This window comes from Nyctereutes procyonoides, unplaced genomic scaffold (assembly GCF_905146905.1).
Source record: "Nyctereutes procyonoides isolate TBG_1078 unplaced genomic scaffold, NYPRO_anot_genome, whole genome shotgun sequence".
Classification (NCBI taxonomy): Eukaryota; Metazoa; Chordata; class Mammalia; order Carnivora; family Canidae; genus Nyctereutes; species Nyctereutes procyonoides.
The window spans coordinates 77,687,242-77,713,342 of record NW_026575140.1 but is presented as its reverse complement, the minus strand read 5'-3'; the positions used below and the strand labels follow the sequence as shown (position 1 = coordinate 77,713,342).

General features: G+C 41.8%; 1 pseudogene; it reads left to right on the top strand.

The window, feature by feature from the left end:
* Positions 1 to 26,101, top strand: part of LOC129496938 (40S ribosomal protein S20-like) — an 82,730-nt pseudogene that overhangs the window by 9,579 nt on the left and 47,050 nt on the right.

Here is a 26,101-nt window from a genome sequence, read left to right as displayed (position 1 = left end):
GAACTCCTCTTCATTTGCCCAGTCCTCTGTCACTGGTGGTAAACACAGAGAGTGCAGGCACTGTTGTGTCTCTCTCACTGTTCACATGGTCTCAGACCAAGGCAGTGATTGGGGATGGGGCCACACTCAATGAGCCTTCTAATCATTCTTCCCCTGTCTTACTCTTTCTGAAACCAATTCCTCTGTGCAGAATGCCCTAGAAAAACTAAGATCACAAATTTGGCAACCTGGCTGCCCTAGGAAGTGGGGAGGAACGGCTGCCCCAACCTATGCTCTGACTCGCTTTTCAAGGGTATTTGTTCCCAGATTCCAAAAACTGACCAATTTGACAAGACCTGTGGGGGGTGTGAGTATATGACAGAGAATCTTGTGAAAAAAATGAGTAAGTTTGCTCCTGACAGTCTCATTCTTGGATCCTAATAACCCTGGCTGGAAAGTAGAAACTCCAGTATTCACTTTTGGGTCGGGGTGTCATTGCTCAATATGCTAAGAGAATTCATTTTCCTTGAGTGTTTTTCCTTTCAAGTCACGTTTTACTGCTGGAGTTACTCAACGAATTAATAGGTATAGAAATGCAAAGCTCTTTTCTTATTACATTCTATCGATCTGATTGCAGTGTCATTAATTGAAAGACTAGGGAAATGTGATGGATAGTTCAGCTCAAGATTCTACATGCGTTTTGGCCCAGAGCTGTTGGGAAAAAAAGCTGCATGAAGCTGAGTGAAAGAAGCCTTTTGGTCCGACATGAATTATTCTTTCTCTGTCAATCCTTGTAAGAGCATTCAGTCCTAGTGAGATTTACAATGTGAAATTATAAACTGTTTCTACTCTTAAAAGGCAAATCAAAACTCAGAATGCTTATTTGTGGAGTTGGACATCATGTTGTAATTTGCCTTTACAGATTACACGTATTTGACATTGAAAAAAAAAACCCACCCTAGTTCTGACAGAAACAAATTCTGACCCAAAAAACATGGAAGTGGGCATTTTGCTCTTCATTTTCAGATAACTTCATTTGGAATATCACGGTTGTGAAACATTTTCATTCATCACCATCGCGTCCATCCGTCTCATTCTAGTGTTGTGTGAAACTTCAGAGAGCTGGTGTGTGGTTAGAGATGGTTTTTTATGGCTGTTTTCTTTTTTGGATTGTTTGACCTAGTATCCTTTGGATTTCTCCCATAAATTTAAATTAACTTGTGAATTTTGTGTATGTGTAGATATACGCACATCCATATTTAATAAGCGTACTCTATTATGAAAGATTTAAAGGAACGTTTTTAAATATTTTAATCCTCCACGTGGGGGAGAATTTCTAGGCTTGGCCCAGAGCGCACTACATTATATTTGATTTGTTCACGGAGGCTGAGGATGTCTCCTTTACTTTCTGCTTCTCCAATTTTTCTGTTGTGTTTATTATTGGAACTATTTGAAGCTTCAAGTGAAGGAGAGGAATACTCATACATAAAGCAGATCTGGAGGATATAAAATGTCCTCCACCGCTTGCTTTGAATAAGCATTGCTGTTTGGAGGAGTTTAGGAGTCTAGGGCATGGCACTAATCCTGCGTGTCCTGCTAAACAGACATGAATGTTTGCATCCCCAGCCTCCGGTGTTTGAATCGCCTTTGCCAAGGTGCAGATTTCTCCCCCTGGTTGTGCTTTCCGAGGGTAGCAGTCAGGTCATTTGTGGAAAGATGGGAGGTGAGCAAACTGCCACAAGGCGTGACCTCCTTTTGGAACATATCCTGAAAATGCATTTCATGCTCTCCGAGCTGGGAGACAATGGGTCAGGCAGGGGTTGGGGTGCTCCTCACCCACTCTGGCTTGGGCGAGGCCTGGGGGCTGCTCCCCTCTGACCGTCGGCCAGCCTGCCAGTGAGAAAGAGAAGCGGATGCTATTGATGAGAGCACAGGCTGCCTTGCCCCTGATATTATGTCTAAAAATACATCCACCGAGAGGCAGGCATATGCTCGCGCCTTGGTGTGAAGGAGCTCTCGCCTGTGTTGCTTGCTCTACCCATCTAGATTCTGGAGTGAGGAGTTAAATTATTCTGGAAGCCCTGCCAGGTTTTGATTTGCCATTGTCTCTGCTTCTTCGTTGCCTTTGAATGGGACCCTTGATACGGGGCTTTCAGAGACCAGCCGGTGCTGCCGGGGTCGGTGACTTGCCGATGGCTCCTGCTCCTTCCCGTTGTGCTCTGTCTGGGGCATGCTTTTCTCTCCTTTTTGGGAGGAAGAGAGCCCCGGGCAGAGGTTGCACTTGGCACATTGCAACGCCGTTGTCACTGCTGTGGCTGTTACTCCCCTCGGCAAGCGCCAAGGAGCGAACAGGACGGTGGGTCATCTCGCCAGCTATTTAGCACTATTTCCCTTCTCCCTCTCAACCTCGTTAGGATTTTTTTTTCTTTCTTTCTTTCTTAAGTGACAGGGTTTGTTGGAGGGGCGGGGTGGGGGTGGGGGTGCTGGGGGGGATGCTCTCCACCCTCCCTCTCTACCCCTGCTTTATCTTGTTAGGGACCTGGTCTGTCCTCCTTTCTAACACCTCTCCTCGTTGTGAAAGCTTGCCAGACTCACTGCCCGGCCCCCTGCAACTCAGTTTCCAGGCTCTGTGGTTGGGGGGGTGGTGCTCTTTGGTGTGTGTGTGGGTTATTTCCAAATTGCTCCACTTCTGTAGCTACCTGACAGATTAAAAGGAGGTAAAATGATTGCTTGAGCCGTGTTGTCTAAGAAGAAAGAAAACAGAAATTGCTCTTTAGAGTGGCAGTCCCCAGAAGAGGAATAAATAGCAGAGGGAAATAAGGTGATACTATTTTGCAGCTCCTGCCACAGCTCGGCTGTAAATGCATGTCTTCAGGTGAGACTTTCTGTCTTGTTTACAGAGTTGGAGAAGGTTCTTAACTTACAGGATGTGTGCCATGCCTTGTCTGAAAATAGTTTCGATTCTAGCAAGAAGTGCGGAGGAAAGAAAGGCAGCTTTTCATGGCCCAGAAAAGGGGGGGGGGGGAATCACAGATAACATCAGATACGGAGTAGACCCTTCCCTTTGAAATTATCCATATTCACCAGTGAGTCAGATCAGCTGTTACTTATACCTCTCTCTTTCTGCGTGTGTATTCAAGTTAGCAATATTTTGATGTCCTTGAAAACTGTAAGGCAAAGCATTGTTTTTCAAAAGGGTGGGGTTTTTTTTTGAGGTTTCTGCAAAATGAGATAAAAGAATTCTTTATATTGCTTCAGATCGTTAGCACAGAATACATCCAATGAAAGTTACCACGGATACATCCAATGTACGCTGGTACTCACAACATACACTATTTAAAAAAAAAATACACATGCTCCAGAACCAGCCACCCAATGTTAACATCCAGACTTGAATTTAAATCAAAATGATCTTATCTGTTATGGAGGAGAATTAATCTTCCTATATGCTTTTCTGTAGCTGAATACCTCCCCCTCCTCTTTTTATCACTATTTTATTAGCTTCTTTCATAAAAGCCACTGAAATGGACAAAGAACCCTACCATATATTTAATTTAAGTTCTACTTGCAGTTGTTAAAATGGAGCATAGATCAAATATGTCATAAACTCTGATTTGTCACCAGGTATTTCCTTTTAGTTCAGCTTAATGCATTTCAGAGATGCCAAAGAAACGTATATACCTAGAGGCACTCCCATCCCTAATTATGCAGCTGGATACATTAGTAGCCTGTAATATCACATAGATTTGGGAGTTAAAGAGAAAAAAAAAGAAAAGAAAAGAAAAAAGAAAACCAGGAAAAGGTGCCGATATTTGTAGCCAGCAAGTTGTGTGATCCAGGTGCTGGAGTATTTGCATGTCTTTCCACCTTTGTTCCTTCAGAGGCTTTGAGGGTCTCAGCTACTGCTGACTAATTGATAGTTGTAGTAACCGCTATAGGCTCCTTAGATTAGAAATGCATGCAGACGTGGGTCTTGATTCAAACACTAAGGAATGCACATTCTCACTTACACAGGCAGAAAGTCTTCATACTAATAGAGGTGTGATGGAGATAGCAGGACATAAAACAGAAGAGAGAGAGAGAGACAGACAGAGAGAGAGAGAGAGAGAGAGAGATGGCTGGCAGCAAGTATGCCCCTGCAAATAGTTCTAAAATGCGTTTGCAAAATGCAGAAGCCTTCAGCACCATCCAACAATTCAGACACCCTCTTTATTTCTTCTCTGCGGGACGCCTCCATCCAGACTATTCGCAAAAACACGGAAAAGGTGAGAGCCCTGCCATCTTAGCTCAGAATTCATCTGATTTCCTTTTTTCCCCCCTGCCTTGTATTCCTCAATCCATTGTCCATGCATCCGATGGCAGCCGCCCTTGCTCTTGAATGCAAGTGTCACAGCAGGAGCAGAAAGAGGGTTGAGGGAAGGCATTGTCAAAGCCACGGTTGGCTATTGTTTCTTTGCTTTCACTGCTCTGCTTTTTTTTTTTTTCCTGAGGCTTTCCCTTACTAGTGGCCTCTGTCCAGGAGGAGGGAGAAAATTGCAAGAGTTCATAGAGTAGTAGAGTGAAGCCGTTTTTATTGCACACTGTTTGATAAACAGCCCAGGGATCCAGTCCACGAAATTAGGAGATAAAGCAAGAGTGGAGGGCTCTGGTGGGAGCGCGAGGGGGGTGGTCTGGGGAGATTGTTTGCTCCAGACTAGATGCCAAAGGCACTTTCTTTGCAAGGACTTCTGTGGTGGTATTTGTTTTCTGCTGCATTTTTGGTTTTAAAAAATCATGAGAAAAGTCTTATTCATCTGTCAAGCTTTCCATTTGTTTATTTTTGTTCAGTTCAACAACTAGATGGAAATTTTAAGCAAGGCCAGATCTGCTGTTTGTGATTTGCTCAAATGTTGGAATCAGTTCAGCCTGAAATCGGTGATTGTCTTTTTCAGATCATTTAAGCTTGCATGTGAAATGTGTGTGGTAACTTTCCAATGTACATTACCGGGGGAAAAAAATGCTTTGACCATCCTTGGTGTGGCTATAAATCTTGAGATTATGTTATTTTGCACCTCAACCAGAGAACTGTTCTTTTGGGCGACATTTATGCAAGAGTGATTATCTGCTTTGAGCAGGCCAACTCCTCTGATAACTCCCAAACTTTTCAAAGGTTACAGAGGCAAACTCTCAAATAAATTTTTAGGAGAGTATTTCAAATGGCCATTTGACATAAGCATGAAAATGCTGGGAATTTTTTCCAGTGACTTTAACTGCATGTACTCTGTATTTCTTCAAATGAATAAAAGTGGTTAAAACCGATTCCACATAGAACCAGAGAGCAGATTAAATTTGAATTCCATATTCAAGCAATTTTGCCAACAAACAAACTTGCAAATTTCATAAACTTTGTTGTAGTGTAGAAAAATCATGTCTATAATTGATTCTCCATAATTTTCTTCCTTCTAAATATTGTACTATCTATAATTATGTAGAAAAAATTATTCCAAATTGATCACTTTTTTTCCCCCTCCAGCCATCTAATTCCTCACATGAGCCTGGGACTCTTTACTATTATCAGAAGTTGCTAACATTCAGCATTTCAATCCTAAAATGTATTTTAAGCAGAGGAAGAAAATTTTTCTTTCAAGGAACCATTCCATTTTATAACACTTGCTTGTGGGTTGGTGTTCAATGAGAGCTCATAATTTCTTTCTTTTTCAAATAATGATTGTAGTCTGTCTGTGAATGTGGGGGAGAATAACTTTTGGGCTCCCTAAGAGAACACCTTAAATTAAATTAAAATCTGAGGATCCATGTATATTAACAGCTACTTTGGCACCCTGCAAATATATTCTCCCCCTTTCTGTTCTCACTGCCTTGATTTAGGGGACTTGGGCCCAGCCACCCTGCCTCCTTCTTTTGTGAAGGAACATTTTGAAATGTCTATAGAAAGCAAACTTCTCGAAGAAATGCAGAACAGGGCATGGTTTGAATGCAAGTCTGAATTTAATTGCGGCCACCCTGGTAGTACACTGTTTAATTTCCAACACACATCTACATGATCCTTACAGCCGCTCTGGGCCAGGAATTGTGAGCAAGGAAAATTTATCTGTGATAAAGTTACATATCTTTTGCCAAGGAACAGTCACTTGGGATTGATTCAAAAGTCAGATTTAAATAAGTATTCCCAAAGCCTTTGTGTATGGGGAAGTTGGTACTGCTAACTTCTTCAGAGTGTTTTGAGCCAAGGGAAATGGAGAGTCCCATCTTCTGACCAAACCTACTTTGGCGAACTGTGAAGTGTGGGGCAAATGGCTGAAATATTACAAATCCAGCAAGGTTTTCCACTTTCAAATGCTGAAGACAAAGAGGTTCATGAAAATCTCAGGGTCTCTCTGATGGAAGTGGTGTAAACCAATTCCTTCTGCACTCCAAACAGGATGGTTCTCCAAGGAGCCAGAAGGAACACTTAATCCCATGGGAGAACAGACTTGCAGGGAACCCCATCTCTTAGGCTCCACCCTCCACCCCCCCGCAGATATTTAATTTCTGCTGGATCAACTTAAAAGGAACAACTGCTCTTGTGGCCAAGGTCAGTCCCCAGATGTTTTAAAGGCACAAGTTCAAGTTCAACCATTAATCCAAATATTTTACACAACTGTCTATAGTTGTTCCAGTAGGTAGAAAACTTGCAAATCATACAGAAGACTTAACCTGGGTGTTTTTGAAAAAAAGGAAACCCCACTTTTAACATTTTACACATTGACCACATGTGGTTAAAATATTATTGGGGCCTTTTATATTCAGGGCCTTAAAAATACAAACATCTTTAATAAAGCAAAGGGAAGAATAGTATATTTTGGCATTTTAGAAGAACCAAGCAAGAATCAAGCAAAAAGATCACATATATGTGTGTGTAAAAGATAAAAGAGGATATAGCTGTTCTACTTCTATTTGCCTGCAGGCTCTCAGGCTGATTTAATATAACCACTAAAATGGCAGGGGATGGTTCCAAATTCTAAACCATGTTCAATCTCCTCATTAACTCTAAACATTTTTATTCAACTGAAAACTTTTTATTTTTATTTTCAAAAGCATATGGTCCGTGGAGACTCTACCGTTAAAATTGCAGACATACCTCTTACGGGCAACACCTTTTAAACCTTTTTGGATTTCTTTTTTCTCTTCTAAATGTGGTGGACAGTTGTGCTATCCTTTTCTGAATGAATAGCACACTTCCTTATACCTAACCATATGAGGGCTTCGGAGATAAAATTGCTCATCTAACTTCCTTTGTGACACAGGGTTCTAAGTACTCATAAGAAGTGTAAAACCTACGAGCAAGATGAAGACTCTCTACCGTGCTAATCAACCAGCACAATAAGCTATTCTTGTCAAATTTTAGGAAGCAAATAGAAAGCTCTTAATGCTTTGTTAAATTTTCAAACAGGTGGCATTTGGATATGATGCTTTACGTTTAGGAGTTGGGTTTAAAAATAAGCAAATGTGGAGAATGAGGATGCCATTTACAAAGGATGCTTGGACTGAGCTCTGTTTTCTCCCCAGATTTATTTTTCTGGGATGGGGAGGGGAGGTGTGTACTATTTCATTTATGTAGACTTGCTAGTCTAATTGCAGATGTTTAGGATTTCCTTGAAAAATAATTATATTATTTTGACAGTTGACATTTTAAGCACAGTGTAAGAATCCTAAGAATATTCTAGGAAAAGTTATGTGGTAATCTAGGACTTCGCCCCTTCCCCATTCGTTCAATGTGGTGTTTTATGTAAAGGAAACACTGATTATTTGGAGAAAATGCCTCCTCTACCCATCTCTCTGAAAGTAGATCTAGAAGGATGAGAAAAGGATATACAACATTATATATGCACATTCATGAATATGTAATCCATAAAATGCCTACTCCAGGACTGTTGGCTAGAAAGTTTGTGGGAGGGTATTAAAAGAAATATCTCAGATTAGCCATCTTTCAGTTAGTGATTTTGTAATGTCTCTCTAACATTCTTTAATCCCTTTTATAAGTCCCCATCGCTTTGGACCCTCTTGTCCTTCCCTCCGCACTCCAGCACCTGGCAAGGTAGGACTAAAGCCCAACAGGAACCACCAGTGTCCTTTGCCCAGTGAAACTAGGTCATCCAAGCATCCAAGAACTTATAGAATAAATGTAACTTACTCACATTCTTTAACCTTTTAAAGGAACCAGGTTATTGTCCTTCTTACAAAACTTTTCCCCCCAAAATGCTGAAGTCATTTGATTATCACAATCTAATTTGTCTTTATACTCTTCAAAAGAGTGACTTTTTTCCCCTGATATACTTAAGGGGATACTGAGGACCAGAGAGAGTTCTGGCTTACCCAAGGTTGAGAAACACATGTACTAAGGTGAAGAAACTAAGCTTTCTAGTTCCGCAATTTGTGCCAGCATTCATCACTTTTCACGGTGACTCTTGAGATCTCAGAGCAATTCTGGGCTGGTTAGTAGGATCCCAGACCTACCGTGCACTTACAGACTGACAATTGAAGAGGAAAGTTGTTTTAGTAAGATGCGCTTTGCTGGATTCAGGGACCTATTTCCTGGTAAAGGGAATCAATCTTTCTGTACGTTTGAGACATTTAAGATAGTTCTGAACTTTCCCTTCTTTTCATGTAAAGCATTAAAAAGTAGAACATGTGGACATTAGGATGGATAATATTAGAAGCACTGAAACTTCTCAAAATGGTTTTCTCGCTCTCCACTACTTGCTAATCTGGGAAATGACCTAAAATGGCAACTCAGGATAGTGATCTTAACTGGGGCTTGTCCTTCCCTGATTAGGACTGGTTATTTTGGATATCTCCCATCACTTCATTTTATACCAATGAATTTTGGTGCTACAGATAATCAGTTAGAATCAGTTAAGCCCAGACCAATCTTTTTTCTAGTATCAGGTTTTACATGATGAGTCTGAACTAGTAGTGCCTCCGTTCTTGACTTCATTTCATTCTTCTTCATGGAGTCTTAAAATACTGCATTGCAGCTCATCACACAAATGACCTCATTGTAGAAAGACAACCATCTATCCTAGATTGTAGAAACTGAGAGTAATCATGACTCTGAGGACTTTTAGATAAAATCATAAAATGTGAATTCAAGTTCACCAATATCCTATGTCTTTTACCTTAAATAAGAAGTTCAGGGTCATTATTTTCTGCTTCTGAGTAATTTCACGAACAAACCTATCTGGAGAGGGACTCTAAAACTTTTTTGACATGTCTGCTATTATGATGGCAACCATGCTTTCTGTCCCTTCCCCAGTCTGTGTGCTATAACCAATGTTGAACTCATTCTTTTCATTTAACTCCAGTTCATGCAATTTCTCAACTTTTAGAAATATGATTTCTTGGGGGTTGCTCAGTAGCTAACAATGTTTTTAAGGATGGTTGTACCTAATATTTCAAAACGGTTGGGCAATTTATAAACTTATAAAAGGGGATTTGTGTTATTTTATTTAAATATGGGGGGAAAGAGAGATTTTAACATGTTTATGCTTTTAAAAAACACGGTAAGTATTATTACTGTGTAAAGGACACCATACCATGCAGTGTTTTCATAACTTTTAATAATAAGATGTGATTGAGTTTATGCCCATAAATATCCTGATATTTTGGTATAATTTTTAAAAATAAAATTTCAAAACTCTTCAGTTGTGGATAAAATAATGTTAAAAGTTTTCATTTTCCAGTAGGCCTATGTACTACTATGAATGCACTGAACAGTGATCCAACCCTCAGCTTTGAATAGAACTTGTCACATAAGTAGGCATTACTTTTAATTCTCCTGAGATTTTATTTCGGTGTCCTTTCTATTTTTTTTTCACTCCTGGACAAGGTTAATATGGTACATGCCAAACTGGTGAGCAAATTGGGACAACTGGAGAGGAGTAAAATGGCTTGTAAATGGCTGGGTAAATAAGCTAGAAACCAGAACAGTGACAGATCCTTGTTTTTGCTGACTTGTCTTGAAATACCAGGACATCAGCTAGGGTTGGGGTGTAGCCCTGAAAGACTCAATCTGTCCTTCCTAGAAATACAGCTGAGAAGGGCACTGCATCCTCTCAGCTTATTCTGGAACATCCAATAAGACCGTCAATTGACGAATACTTGCTGAATGCTCACTCTCGGCCCAGGGCTGGAGGAAGAATCAACATGGAAGAGTAGTAAAAGATACAGTGAGGATCCCTGAAAAGAAGCAACAGTACAGTCAGTTTAGTTGTTCTAGAACATTGGCGAGTGGAGCTTTTGTCAGACTCTGTGCAATATGCCACAGGTAAGAAAGAGATTAAAACATGTGTCATACCCCTAATGAAGTTACAGCCTTAGTTAAGGAGATGGACTCATCAACAGATAGTTTCAGTAAAAGGTGATATGTACAGTGTGCTCTGGTGGCAGAAGCAAGGTGCTGCCACTTCTTAGGTCAGGGGAAGGCTGACTAGGGGATGATGTCTAATTTGAATTTTGACCAAAGAATTATTTATTTAGTAGTCACTAAAATTCTGCACTCTTCTTTGGTGTTAAGGGTTCAAAGAAAGATAAGATGGTATCCATCTTTGAGGAGATCATGGTTTAATTTAGTAGATAAACAGATTAGGAAACTCAGCACACATGCACATACACACACACACACACAGTGCAATAGGGTGTAGCTATAACAGAGTTAAAGTAGGAGACCAAAAGAAAAGAGCTGTAGCTTTTTGGAGGGAGTCAAGGAAAGTGGAAAGTAGCCTACTCAAACTGTTGGTCAGTAGATTAGCTCTATGAACAGAATGATATGAAAGTATAGGGGAGGGAACAGTTAATTCTGCCTGGAAGAGGGGAGGAATTGCTGAAGACTTTATGGAGGGGGCGGCATTAGTTTGGGATTTTTTTCAGGTAGGGTTAATGAGAAGAGAACAGAAGGGAATTCCAAGGTAAAATGGCATGAATCAGGGAAGGGGGGATATGAAAGGGTATGGTGTGTCTAGGGCACCAAGATCTAGTTGGTGTGTCTAGAACCTACTGGGCATGGAAGAAATTAGAGGAAATCAGGTCAAGAAAGTGGCCTGGAGCCATGTGAAAGCCAGGGTCAAGAATCTGTTGTTTTTTTGTTCCTGAAAGACAGTGAGGGGCCGTTATTACTACAAATTTTGAAAAGTAATTTGAGCCATAGAGGAAGAAAGGATTGGAGACGAGGAAGTTTAAAGTTATGGTGCTCAGCGGTGACAGACAATATATCAGAAAAATCTGGGAAGCTTTTGCAAAATACACAGGCTGTTTTTTCCCCCTCCCTAATCTTCTGTCTTTTCCCTCACCTCAGTCAAGTCTCTGATCTGATACAGGGTGATGGGAAGGTAAATAAGGATATTTTGAAAAGCTTGCTAAGTGATACTGATACATCCTGCCTTCTGCCATTGTGTTAACCCAGTCAAGAGATGTTCATGGAAGGCTGAGACAGTGGAGATGAGAGAGGACGATCTGAATGGTGCACATAAATTGGGATTGGTAGGATGGATTGGAGGTGAGTATGTTGGAGAGGAAACATGATAGATACTTGAGTATCTGGTGTAAGCAACTGAGAAACTATGAACTGACATGAGCTCAAGGAGAGGAGCAGCATCTTTGGACAAGATCATGGATAAACTTGATACCTGTAGAATTTGAGGTGTCCATGGGCAGTTAGTGACATAAGAAGCTGGAGTTCAAGAAAGTTTACAATCACACATACCTGAGTCAATTATGAAGCAATAGAAAATACCATATAATGTTTTAAAAAGACAACAAAAACACAGAGACGTTAGAGATGTGTATTGGCTGGAACAGATGGGTAAGTCTTCATGGAGAAGTAAGACTTGAGTTGCATCTTAAAACACTAATAGAAAATTCAGCTTCAAGAAATGGGATTAAAAGTGGAGATCATTTACAAAAAAAAAGTATGGGAGGGAGAAAGAAAGAAAAATGCTGTTTCAAGAGGGCAGAAGAGTAACATAAAGGGCTTCATAATAAAACTGAATATACTCTCATTTATTTCTCACTCCTAGCTGGAGCCATTATTAGTTGCAATTTAGAGATGAAGAAATAGGTTCAGAGAGGTTAAACAAATGACCCAAATAGTTCCAAGGGAAACAGAGTGACTTGACTCTAGAACCTTTAAATCTAGAGTCTTGTTCTGACCATTAGGTTTTGTGTCCTTAAAGGCAGAGTTCTTTTCTTACATATTCTTAAATACCTCCTGGCTAGTGTGTAGCCTGAAAATAGAATAGACTCTCAAGAACTATTTGCTGAATTAAACTTCTCAAAAAAAATTTTTTGTGTGTGTGGATTGGTTTAATTATTTACCATCTATACTTAAGGCTAAACAGGGAACATAACATTGTAGGACCAGAAAGTATCATCATGATTTTCTAATCTCATCAGCTCATGTTATAAGCGAGCAAGCTAAGTCTCAGAAGAAGAAGTAATTTGCCTAGAATTTCACAACCATGTCACATCTACATATCATAAAATCTCCCATCTCTTATCAGCAGTGTGAATCAGGACCTCCATCTCCATTCTTTTTTTTTAAACTAGGTCTTGTCTCACATACCATTGAATCCAAGAGTCATATATGCAAAGTGTGAGGCTGTCCTCTGAGCTCTACAGAGTTAGTTGCAAATGAGACATGTGGAAAGGCCATAGAAGGTTATTTGATAGATAAGGTCTTTGACTATCTTTTTAATCATCCAGTCTAATCATTGTATATAATGGCTTGAGTAAGAGAAGAATGACACAGGATTTAGACATGGGATTTAATGAGCGATTCATCTGAGAAAAGAACAGCAAGTAAAAGGTTAAGGGAGGTAGTTAATGTTTTGATGTGTTGTGATCGGATGCTATGGAGTCACCTTTGTTTTGCTCTTTTTAATGTTTTAAAATTTTTTAAATTTTTTATTTTTTAAAAAAGATTTTATGTATTTATTCATGAGAAACACAGAGAAGAGAGAGAGAGAGAGAGAGAGAGAGAGAGAGGCAGAGACACAGGCAGAGGGAAAGGAGACTCCATGCAGGGAGCCTGAAGTGGGACTTGATCCCAAATCTCCAGGATCCGGCCCTGGGCTGAAGCCAGAGCTAAACTGCTGAGCCACCCGGGCTGCCCTGTTTTGCTCTTTTTTAAATGGAAAAACATAGTCTCACCTGCCCAGGACAGATAAAGAGGAGTACCATCCCCAGGCTGGAGAACTGATAAGGCAGTGGTGTGAGCCATGGTGGAAAGATCCAGGGCTGGGATTCAAGACCTCTGAGGGCACTAACAGGCTGTGAGATTTGGGGTCTCTCCCAGGTTCCTCATCTGTAAATAAGAGGATTAGATTAGATTTGTCTAGTTTTTGTTTGTCATTTGCCCCTTCTCAACTAAACCCTTGCCCAAATCTGATGAACCCCTCCTTCCCAGCAAGTGAGGTGAAGAAATAACTTAAGCGTGCTCTATACCACCATGAATGTTGGTTCCCAAGGGCGAGCAGAGACTCTGGGGCCACATGAACAATGAGTGGCAAACTCCCTGCTCAGCCAGCACTACCAGGGTCCAGGTAGCCTCTCTGGTCCCATCAGCCTGTCCTCCTGAATGGACTCTACTTCTGGCCCTCTGTGCTTTGCCTCCACTATACATTCTTGATAATGACCATTCATTGATCTCACTCTTCATCTGCTTATCTCATCCTGCCCCTCACGTTATATCCCTTTGATTTCTTAATGCATTTTTTCTTTTAAAATGTTTATTTTTTATTTTTTTTTTAAAAAGATTTTATTTATGTATTCATGAGAGACACACAGAGAGAGGCAGAGACATAGACAGGGAGCCTGATGTGGGATTCGATCCTGGGACCAGGATCATGCCCTGAGCCAAAGGCAGACACTCACCCACTGAGCCACCCAGGCATCCCTTAAAATGTTTATTTTTAATTAACATATGGTGAAATTGACTTGCTTGAGTATACAGTTCTATGAATTTTAACACATCTATCTATAGATTCATGTAATCATCACCAAAAGCAAGATACAGAATAGATTCATCAACTCCAAAAAGTTCTTTCATGCTCTTCCTTTGTAGAGGAAGTCTGGACATTGTCCCTGACAATGCAGAGATGCTGAAAATTTTGTAAAAATGGGGTCATGCAAATGGAACTTTTTGAGAATGGCTTCTTTCACTCAACATAATGCCTCTGAGGTTCATCCACATTGTTGTATGTATCAATAATTTATTGCCTTTTTTGATGCCTAGTGGTTTTCTGTTGTATGGATATACCACTGTTGGTTTATTCATTCACTGATAGTAAGACATTTGGATCATTCCCAGTTTGGGGTGATGACGAACAGAGCTGCTGTAATATCCACGAATGAATGCTTACATGTGCGTAAGTTTTCTCTTCTCTAGGGTAGATACCCATGCCGGAGAGTGCTGTGTTGACTTCCTTCATACTGATTGCCTCCCACTTATGAACCTCAGTTTCCCCGACCCTGGAACTCTTGACACTGCAGTCACAATTACTGCCTTCCCTCTTCCTCAGATGAGCAGGCCTGTCGGCCTGTGCACTTCTGGCTCCGCGTCTTCCATCCCTCCCCACATTCTGGCTAGGAGTTCCCAGCATGTGACAAGACTAGAGCCCATATCCATTAGTCTAAATCTCTTTTGGCTCTGAATTTGCCAGGAATCAGATCATTACACCAGTGTGGTGGTACCCTCTGCTGGCTGATTCACAACCTGGCTTTCAGCCTGTGCTGAGGAAGGAGTGGTAGGTGCAGTGGGAGAAAGAAAAGTAAGTGGGGGAGGGAGGTAGTTGTGGCACGCTACCATTGTAGTGACAGCCTGACAGGGACACTTCATGTATTTGATGCTACACATATAGATAAATGCTGTAATATTTTTGTGGAACCCTACAATATTGTGCTTGTCTTCTCAATTGTAGGCAAAGATGGGCTGTCTGGAAAGCTGGACTCAGCCTGGAGCCTGCTACCCAGATTGCTATTTTGTGAAGACTTCCGCATACAAATGACTCAGATGGAAACATTCAGAAATGATCTTGGAGGGCCATCTGGTCCTTGCTGGTTCTAAAAGCTTCATTCAGCCTGGTGGATGGATCCAGTACAAAAGATAGTGAGGGCCCTTCATTGAGGTTTAAATATGTTCCACTGACCGAGGCAAGAAACTGACTTTAGAGCTAGCTGATGCCAATGCTCAGGCCCTACTGATGGTGCTTCCCTCTTCTAGGTCAGTGGAAGTCTGATGAATGTTTAATTGATGATCATACAGTTCTATGGAGCCTTGGAAACACACACACACACACACACACACACACACAGTTTTGCATCATCAGGGAGCATGTGTTCATTTGTTTGGGTGTCTGAAATGGGTAGGAATTAGGCTGACCCAGCATGTCAGGCAGTGAGGTCTATCAGAGCCATGGGATCATGGTGATGTGTCATATTTAATCGTGAAGACAGTGCTGCCAACCTTGCATTTTGGACAGTGGTGCTGATGGGCTTGCAGTGTGCACTCACTGGCCGCTTGCCTTTTCACCTGAGATATGGCTGCGTGTTCTGTGGCCAAGGCACAGGGGGTGCCCCTGCTGAGAGGCTACCTGGCTTGGATAGGGATGGAGTCCTGTGTTCTCAGCCTCATCTGTGGGCTCTGACCAAGTCCAGACAGAGACTGGGCATGTAGTGAGAGGGATGCTGAGCTCCAGGGAGCATGGGTATGAGACAGCCACCTCATCCAGCCAAGCGTGTGAAGAGCCACTCCTTGTTGTACCTTTTGTTTCTCTGGACTCTGGCTTTCTCTTCTGACAGTGGCGTGAGGGGAAGCATGTGGGTCTCCTTTAGTTTATGCAGACAGAACCACAAGACGTCCTGCCTTATGACAGTGTAATTCATGCTTTCGTGCCTTCTCACTCCCTAGGATGAGAGGTTACGAAGTCCAGGGGCTGACTTTCCATGTACCCTTAGCCTTAGCGCAGCACTGAGTGCTCAGACACACAAAAAGGGAACTCATGAACAACTAGAGAGAGAGAGGCATGATGTTTTAAGGGCACCCATAGATGGGGTGAGATATATAAGTATTGGGACCATGGGGACATGATTTTCCCTTTACCTCAGGTAAGCTGTCTTTCTTGTATTCCCTCTCAGTATAGATGCTGGTGGTCCACATTCAGTTGTTTCCATCTTTCCAAGACTGTGGTGCTCCAGGAGACCGGCCCTATGGAAGGGGAACAAAGAAAGATCTAGAATATCGGTCAGATGAAGTCCACCGGTAAGTCCTTCCCTGAGAGTTGAATGTTTTGTTTCAAAAACGTACCAAATCACTACAAAGGCTGCCTCGGTACCCACTGCCTCTGCCCCGAGACACAAAGTGAAACTTCTTCACAGTCAAAAGCAAAGGTTTATGTTTTAGAACTTTTTAGGCTGCTCTATGTCTGTTCTATCAAGATGGCCCTGCAAGCGATGTGTAACTTCAAGTGATGTGTAACTGTGGATGGAGAAATTTAACATTATTGGTGTTATGAACACCTGCTGAGGCTTGTGGTCTGTAAGAAAGACTCAATAGGGCTTTGGAGTTCACCATCTTTCTTCAGCAACGTTTTCCCTCTTATCCTCTCAGGATCTCAGGATACAAGCTTTCACGCAGAATCTTGGTGTGTCTTTGTGAGTGGTTTTCTAGGGGCTTCACCTAGCACAATCTCTTGTGTTTGTTGGGGCACTAGAAATTTCCATGCACTCCTGCAAAGTTTACTGGTGATAGTTAATGCAGTCCCTGTATTTCTTCTTTTAAAAAAAAATTAGTAAAATATATGGCATAAAAATTACTATCTTAATCATTTTTTAACAAAGTTATTATAATAGTATTGACTATATTTTCTATACTGTGCTTTTCATCCATGTGACTTATAGTTGGAAGTTTGTACCTCTAACTCTCCTCCCTTCCCTGTTATCAACCCTCACCTCCCAATTTTCCTCCCCTTTGAAAACTACCAGTTTGTTCTCAGTGCTTATGAATCTGTTTGTCTTTTATGTCCATTCATTTGCTTTGTTTTTTTTTTAGATTCAAGATACAAGTGAAATCGTATACTAGTTGTCTTCACAGTCTGTTGTCTTGTGACTGGCTCCTGTCACTTGGTATAATATCCTCCAGTTCACTCATACTGTAGCATGTATGAAGATTTCCTTCTTTTGTAAGGCTGAGTAATATTCTGCTGTATGTATATACATATCTTATTTATCTATTCATCTGTCAGTGGACAGTTGGGTCACTTCTACTTTTGGGCTGCTGTAATAATTCTGCTATGAACATGGACGTACAAATATCTCTTCAGGACCCTGCTTTCAATTGTTTGGATATGTACCCACAAGTGAGATTGTGGAATCACAGGGTAGTTCTATTTTTAAGTATTGGAGGCATCACCACACTATTTTCCACACTGGCTACCCTGTTTTACAAGGCTTCCTATTTCTCCATACCTTTTTCCAATGCTTGTTTTCTGGGCTTTTTTTTGTTTGTTTGTTTTGTTTTTTGTTTTTTGAGTAGCAACCATTTTAAGGAGTGTGAGGTGGTATCTCACTGTAGTTTAAATGGTCATTTCCCTGATGAATGGAGCTATTTTCATGTACTTACTGGCCATTTTTATGCCTTCTTTGTCAAAATTCAAGTCTTTTGCCCATTTTTGAATTGAGGTTTTGTTTTTGTTGTTGAGTTGTAGGAGTTTTTCATATATTTGGGATCCTTCATCAGATAGATGATTTGCAAATATTTCCTTCTAGTCAGTAGATTCCTTTTTTGCTGATCATGTCATTTAATGCATAGAAGTTTTAAATTTTTATGTAGTCTGATTTATCTTTGTTTTTCTTTTTCTGCATGGCTTTTGATGTAACATCCAAGAAATCATTGCCAAATCCAATGTAATGAAACTTTTCCCTATGTTTTATCTTAAGTGTTTTATAGCCTTAGGTCTTACATTTAGGTCTTTGATTTATTTTATGTAGTACCTGTCTTTCCCCTTCCTTAGACAGTGAATTTCCTGAGCACAGAGGCTGTGGCTGTCCATCTGCATATTCTTGGCACTTAGGAAATACCTAGAACAGAGTAGAAAAATCATAGCTGAATGAAACAACTTTATCAGACATGATGAAACTAAACCAAAGAATGTATTAATAGTGATTTACGTTCTCCGTAATAATTATAACACACTGCCTTGGGGACCCATAAAGAAATCTCTAAATTAAGAAAGTAATACTGCTTGCAAGGGCTTTTTGGCATTTTATTTATTTACTTTTTCCTTGAGGATATTTAATAGAATATTTGAATATTTGTCATACTGATTGTGTTCTTATCACACTGACCTTGAGTGCCTTTCTCATGAGCTCTGTGCACAGTTTTTAGCTCTAGAATGATGAAACTGCAAAGAGATTGTTTCTCCTATCCACATGGGTCCCCAAAATGCTGGGTCAATCAGTGGAGGAAGTGGGCACTGAATCGACAGCTGACCAAATTTGTTTCATGACCTAGGGCAAGTGTTTTCCCACATCTCCAAGCCTCCATCAGTTCCTTCATTTATATATATATATATAAAAAAAAGGGCATGTATGAGAGTCCTAGTTCTAAAATTATCCATTTGGGTACCAGTGGTAGGATCTTTCAAATAGAAGTAGAAATTCAACCACCTCCAGGAAGAAACCGAGACAAGATGGACCACAATCCGGCTCGCAGGGAACCTTCCCACCCCAAAGATGATCTGAGAGTCAAATGGAGAGAAGGCTATACCCAGTCTCTGGAGTCATGTTCCTGCTTGCACCACATGTGCTGGCAGGGAAGGCAGTGAATTGTGAAAAAAGTCCTATTGTTGTTGTCATTGCATCAAGGACATCTCTCTGTTTCAGACATTCCAGAGCCAGTTGTCTTGTATGTGGGTGTGCGTGTGGCACAACCAGTTTGAAAGATAAGAGGGCTCTTGGTTACACAATTAGTTGAAGCCGTGAAGAACCTCCCCTCCCCCATCCCACACATCCCACATGTTTCCTGCTGAGTTTCAGCCATGTTTGAGAGACAGTTATGGCTCTGGCCTCACTGGACAACTTCACAGGGTACCCTCCCACCCCCCACCCTGTGTGTACTGTCTCTGCCACAGCCATTCTTGGACCTTTCTGAGACGGGGCACTGGGTCATCTTTATGGTGCCCCTCAAACAGGAAGGCCTAGCAAGGGCTTCTGGGAAATCTGGATTCTGATCTCTACTCTTTCCATCTAGGTGAGGTTTGGGCGAGTGAATGACCCTCCCAGGGAATGGGTTTCGACAAGTGTGAAATAGTAGGGATTTTATCTACTGTTTTATATAGAGAATTGGGTTGGCGAAAGAGGGAAGAGTGGAAGGATCTAACTTTATTGAGCACTTTTCACATGCAAGGTACTCTGCCGGCTGCTTATGCAATTATTCTGTTTAATGCTCATCTTAGGATAGGAAAATCAATGCTCAGAGAGGTTAGGTGACCTGTTCAGAGTCACACAGATTGTACACAGCAGAATCAGGATTCTACGGCACATCCACTGGATCTAAAGCCAGTGTTCTTTCCACCACATTATTGGGCCTCGGCATGGAATTAAGTGGGTGTATTTGACACTGATGGGAACCCCCTTTCCCCTCTTTCCACTGCTCGTGTTGCTAATTTGCTTTCTATAGGGATGCTAAGAAGGAGAATCTCAAACCTTGAGCCTTCTGGCTTTTACCTTTGCTGAAGACCAGATGCCACCTATTTTCCCCAGAGGGCATATTTTCTACAGAAAGAAGAAACATTTGTTCAAATTGTCAAATTTGGGTATGGGGTGGCGGGTGGGGGGGATGCAGTGTAAAAATTGCCCCAAAGACGAAGATCTAAGTATAAGTGAGCATTCATTTATCTGTGGTTACAACTTGTCATTGTTTCTTTTGCTCTCTTTTCCTTTTTCTAAACATATTCTTCAAAAACTCCTTCTCACTGGGGGCCCTGGTGAGTGTTATGGTGTCCAGATTCCTGCTCTGGCGCCCTGGATTCACAAAGGCCAAGTTGACGTCCATTCTGCATCTGGCTTATTTGATGCCAGAGGAGCGCTGAGGTCTCCTGAGAGAGCCAGGAGAGATTTGCCTCCTGCAGAGGTTTGGATAAGCCCCAGCTAATCTCCATGGCTTCTTAAGGGCACACCTGCTTGTCTGCCAGCCAGCAGCCTCCTCGCTCATTTCCCGTGGGACGGCTGGGGTCAGAGGGCCTCCAGAAAGCCTTTTATCCCCCACCACCCGGCCAAGCCCCCCTCAACAGCACCTGGGTCCACACATAAGACTTTCTTTGAGGGGAGGTCTAGATGTTGTCCCTCCCAGAGTGGGGGCTGGTCCCCTTTCCTTTTTGAGGCAGCTTGTTTGTTCCTTCCTTCTAAATAAGCATTTAATTCAAGCTTTATCATGCATGGCTCAAACTTTATCCCACTGGGGCTAAGCTGATCTGAATTAGTTTCTGGGCTGCTGAGCTGCGAACACATAGTAGGTGCTCAGTAAATAAAGTAGATGTCTGATTGTGATCTGTTTGGGATTTCATGAAAGATCCACCATCTGCCTTCCACCTGTTTCGTTGCTGGGATGTGAGAGTAACACTGATAATATAACACGTCAGAGAAGTCAAGTCATTTCTGGTCAGTCGTGGGAGTTAGGGATTCTCTCTTCCTTCCTTTCCCAAATCACATTGTCCTTCTTAATTATCCTTTAGGAGTGGCTAGTAATGAAGTTGATTTGTATTCTATGAGCATTCTGCTTAAGACGGGTGGTCAGGGACTGTTGTTTGACGTAGGAAGCTCCCAGGTGTTGCTTGCTTGATCTTTCTTTTCTTTTCTTTTCTTTTCTTTTCTTTCTTTCTTTTCTTTTCTTTTCTTTTCTTCTTCTTTCTTTCTTTTCTTTCTTTCTTTCTTTCTTTCTTTCTTTCTTTCTTTCTTTCTTCTCTTTTTTCTTCTCTCTTTCTTTCCTCCCTCCCTCCCTCCTTGTCTCCCTTTCTCTTCTTCCCTCTCCTGTCTGTTATTTTTTGTGTGTAAAATGGAAGCAGAGGTCATTTTTGAAAAGAGTACTATTAATGGCAATCTGTAAGGGTATTGCTGAAAAGAAGTTTTCAAAAAAACTGTAATCCTCTCTTCCTTTGAACTCACCAATTGTTCTGCAGGTTTGTAATTCCACTTGTCCCTAATTCCACTAATATTTGTTAAGCCCTTATTCTAAGTCCCTGGGCTGAGTAAGATGGGATGAATCCAGCCCCATGGAAACCAGTTTACCTAGGAAGATAGGCCATTGGAATTACATGATACAGCCACGTGTGGGTTGGTGGCATATTTGAGTGTTAAAGAAGGGAGTGGGATAAAGAAACATTTATTCATCTGATTGTGGGCATGATATCACAAGCTACATACTTCAGTTATTTTCCCCAAACCATACCAGGTACACAGCATCATCCCCATATAATAGATGAGGAAATAGAAGCTCAAAAGTTTGAGTCACTTGCTAAGTTGGTTGTAGTGCAAAAACTATAGCCTGGGTGATATAACTAGTATTTGGAAATCCAGGTATAATTTGAACTCCACACTGGATCTGAATAACCTTCAGGTTCTATCCTATTCCATTGACACAGAAAAGCACCTGTCATGGAGGCAGAGGATTCTGTGTAGGGACCCCTTCAAATAGTTAATACTGTAAAGTGATTTTTATTATTTTATTATTTTTAAATTTTTATTTTTTTTAAAGGGGGAAGGCACATAAAGTTTATTTACCGGCCAGCTGCAAATCTTCCCTTGTAGTTTGGATTGTATACATAGCAGGGTATGCGGTGACTTGAAACTATGAGGTTTAGTTATTTTAGCTGGAACATGCTACCTCTTCCTCTGCCTGCAGCACCCTTGTTCGGATGCTTCCTGCTTGTGGAAATGCTTTGGCATTGTCTCTTGCCTGATATGTACACAAATAGATGTTCCACACCCCCCTTTTCCCCAGTGGAGCGCACAAACAGCAAGCAGACAGACACTATCTGAGAGCCTGTAGCTCAGTGCCCATAATATTGTGGCAGAAAGTAGAAAATAAAGCAGCCAGTGCTGGGTGCAGGATAATAGCATAATAGGATAAGTGTGAGAGAGTCAGGAGGCGGTAATGGCCCTGGAGATGTAGAAATTCTGGGAAAGTAGGGCGGTATAAAAGCGGAGACACCATCTGTGGGATCCAGGCAGTTGTGAGAGACTCTGAATGACACAATATGGAGATCTGTTACACAACACACCAAATAGTAGTAAAGTAATCATCTGGCCTTACAATCGTCAGACACTGTTTGTTGGAAATGCCACCTTCCTGGCCATCACCACCAGGGTAGCCGCAGATAAATGGCAAGGGTATAAATTGCCTCTTCCTCCAGCCAGATAAGATTAGAGAAAGTGGGAATCCCAAAAAATGATGCCTCTTTTCTTCCCTCTGCACTTAACCAGCAGTGGGCACAGGGCGCCTGGGTGGCTCAGTGGTTGAGCATCTGCCTTCGGCTCAGGTTGTGATCCCAGGGTCCTGAGATCGAGGCCCACATCGGGCTCCGCACGGGGAGCCTGCTTTTCCCTCTGCCTGTGTCTCTGCCTCTCTCTGTGTCTCTCATGAATAAATAAATAAAATCTTAAAAAAAAAAAAAACAGCAGTGAGCACGACACATGCCCTCACTCCATATCCCTCAAGGACAACAAACAGGTAGATCAGAAAGGATTGAGACAGAAACTCCACAGTGCTGAATGTGCTGAATGAGTGCATATTGTGCCAGGTGCAATGATTGGCTTTTTATGTAGATCATCTCATTTGTTCCTCAGTGTGCTTCTTTGAGGTAGGTAGGGCATGATGCCAATTTTAAAGATGAAGACACTTCTCCTTCAGAGAAGGAAAATGACTTGACTCGCACAACTTTACCTGGTGGGGGAGCCAGGATTCTCTTTTGGGTCTGGATGACTCCCAGGTCCCTGCCCTTCTCTGCTACATGCTGTGTTCTCCAGAGGCGGACCAATCTGTGGGTGCATTGTGTCTGCTCATCTGCAATCCTTTCCCAAATAGACATTATCCATGAAAATTTCTTTTGACATGGAATGCTTCTCTTTAAGTCTCTGGAAATCTGGAATCAGCTAACCAACCAACTACTCAACTAATCAACTTTCAAGTCATTGGAATGATTCTTCTGTATGCCAGTTTTAGGCACAAGCGAGAGAGGAGAGGCAAAGCACTTAGTTAAGGAATTTCTACTCTACTGCCCGATGACTGCTAAAGTTGACAATGATGATCCAAAGGTGTGGCAAGGATCTAAATCTATTAAAGGAGGCCCAAAGAAGAGCATAGAAGAAAGAGTACTGGTTTTGAATGTTGTAAGAATATAGGCGTGCATCCCTATGCAGCCACACAGGTCCTGCTCTGGGCAAACTGATCACTGTAACCTCAATTCCATCAACTGGAAGGTAGGTGTGTGGTATTTCGAAAGGTGGTTGTGAGAAATTGATAAGCTAGTGTGTGGATAAATCACCCAGCACAGGGAGTTACTCATCAGACCTGCTGATTAAATCCTAGTTTCCTTCCTAAGGCAGAAGAGTAAGTTTTAATCACAGGTAGAATGAAGTAGATATTTCATTTTGAATTTTATTTCATTTTGAATTTTTTCCATTTTTAAAAATCTTTTTTATTTATGATAGTTACAGAGAGAGAAAGAGAGAGAGGCAGAGACATAGGCAGAGGGAGAAGCAGGCTCCATGCACCGGGAGCCCGATGTGGGATCTGATCCTGGGTCCCCAGGATCGTGCCCTGGGCCAAAGGGAGGCGCCAAACCGCTGCGCCACCCAGGGATCCCGAATTTTTTCCATTTTTATCACAAGTGCCACATCTGTGAAATGGGTCAAGAGGATTGGGGAGACATAGAGCATTTGCATCTGCAGAAGGGTCCTGACAGCATGCTCCCAATATGGAGTTTTAAGTCCCGGCAATTGACTCTGCCTCCTGCATTATTTTTGCTTCTTTTGGTATAGGTTCTCAAAACAATATGTCATCTATTGAACAACAGCAACAATAACAATAAAAATATGGAGATGTGAGCAACCCACAGTAGAATTTGCCAGTTTATCCCCTTAATTCAACAACCCAGCTTTCTCTGAGTGGACTTAGCCAAGAGAAGCATAGGGCATAATATGACGCTTCAATCTCTGTGCCTCTGCAATTCCCTGTAATCCATTGTTCTGTGCCTCTAGCCTCCACCAAGACAGCTCGATGGCCTTTAGAGATATGTGTCCTTATTTCTATCCATCCAGATGGGTCAAGTGCACACCAGTGACCCTGACATGATGAAGACCACGAGGAAGAGAAAGGCATAGGTAAACATATTTAGTTGCAGTTACAAGTGAGCCTTATACAGAGCTGTGTGGCATAGATTTAAGGCCACTGTCGGACTTTGTAATGTGTCAGCATTGGTGTGAGTCTTGGGGTAACCACTTACAAGCCTGGGATGTTGGGAATATGGCTTAACTTCTCCAAGCTCTCATTTTCTTAATAGTAAATTGGACCTGGCTCATGTAATAAGTTCCCAGTAGGTTTAAGTCATTAAATACAATTTGCTTGATGTTTATCCTGCTGTTCATAACTTCACTTAACCACCTCCCAATCTCTTCAGAGACTGAGGTATGCTTTATTCCCAACATTCTCAAAATAGTTCATGCTCTCAGTGTTTTCTCCTTGAGTCAGCCAGATGGGCACTAAGCTATTTGGGGCTTCTCAGTTGCAGACAACACAATAGCTGTAGGACCACCGCTGGCTCCTGCTCTTTCTCTCTCCCTCATTCTTCCCTCCCACGAAGGGAGAAGGTGTCACGGGGGCAATGCCAGTGTGGCAGATGTAGGGCTTCCTTCAGGAGACCTGAGCACGGAGAGAATTTTATTTGAACTTGCAATGATTTGTTTCTCACTGCAGACATTACTCTTTAGCATTATTGATCTCCTCTGTCTACTGAGCCCCGGCAGACGTCTTTGACCCTGGTTTGCACCAGGAGAGTCAAGAGGCCGCCTGAGACTGTCTGGCATTGTGATTGAATTCAGCTTCTCTTAATGTTTGCATATGCCATGTAGTTCTGCCTTGAAAAGGTTTGTACCATTGAGGGTGGGCTCCAGGGTCCATCTGCATCCTTTCTGTCATGCTTCTCACTACAGTAGCAGCTTCTGTCCCCTGGAATCTTTTTCCTGTGTGGCTTCCACTGTCCCAGGGAGGGAAGGGTGCTGGAAGTTTGTGTCTCTTCTTTAAGAAGTTGACCAGTATAGTTTCAGAATGAAAGTAGGAGGGGCTGGAGAAGACATTAGTGAATCAGCACATAGAATCGAAATGATAGGGTGAGATAAAGGGAAGAAAGGGGAGTCTATACTAAAAGTCAGGATGCTGTCATTTTTCTTTGTGTCTTCTTAGAGTTGAAAGTTTTCCTGAATTACTTTCTAGGGTGTTCATGAGAAAAGATGTCAGGGGAGTTTTTTCTTTACCTTTACCATTCAAAGAACAGGTGGGGATATCAGTACTCCTCCACCTCCCACACAAAGTGTTCTTGCCCATCAAACATCTCTACCCCAGCTTGCCACGTTTCATGAGCCCAAATCCATTTCTATTCTCTTTTAATTTGGATCCAAGCCACCTGCCCTTTGTACTGTCTCATGATTATTGCTTCCAGACACTTTAGGCCCTAAGGTCACTCAGAGAGAAGAGTAATATCCCTGGGGGAGGCAGACTCGCCCTGCTTGAAACATTTAATTTTCATAAGAGAGTGATGATAACTTGAATAAGGAGCAAGTATATTGCAGAGAATTAGGCTTCTGGACCACAGAGAAAAGATCAATAAAGGCTCTGTGTGCATGGTGAAGTAAATCAAAGAGTTGGGGTAATTACTTAAGAAATTTGCTCCAAAACCTCTGCTCAGGAGGGGCTTAATTTGATTGCTTACTTTAAATTTATTGTCCATTCAATTCATCAACTCAATCAGATTCTACTTGTATAGGCCCAGTCTGTGTGTGTGTGCGTGTGTGTATTTTTCCAGAAGGGTGGAGACAGAGT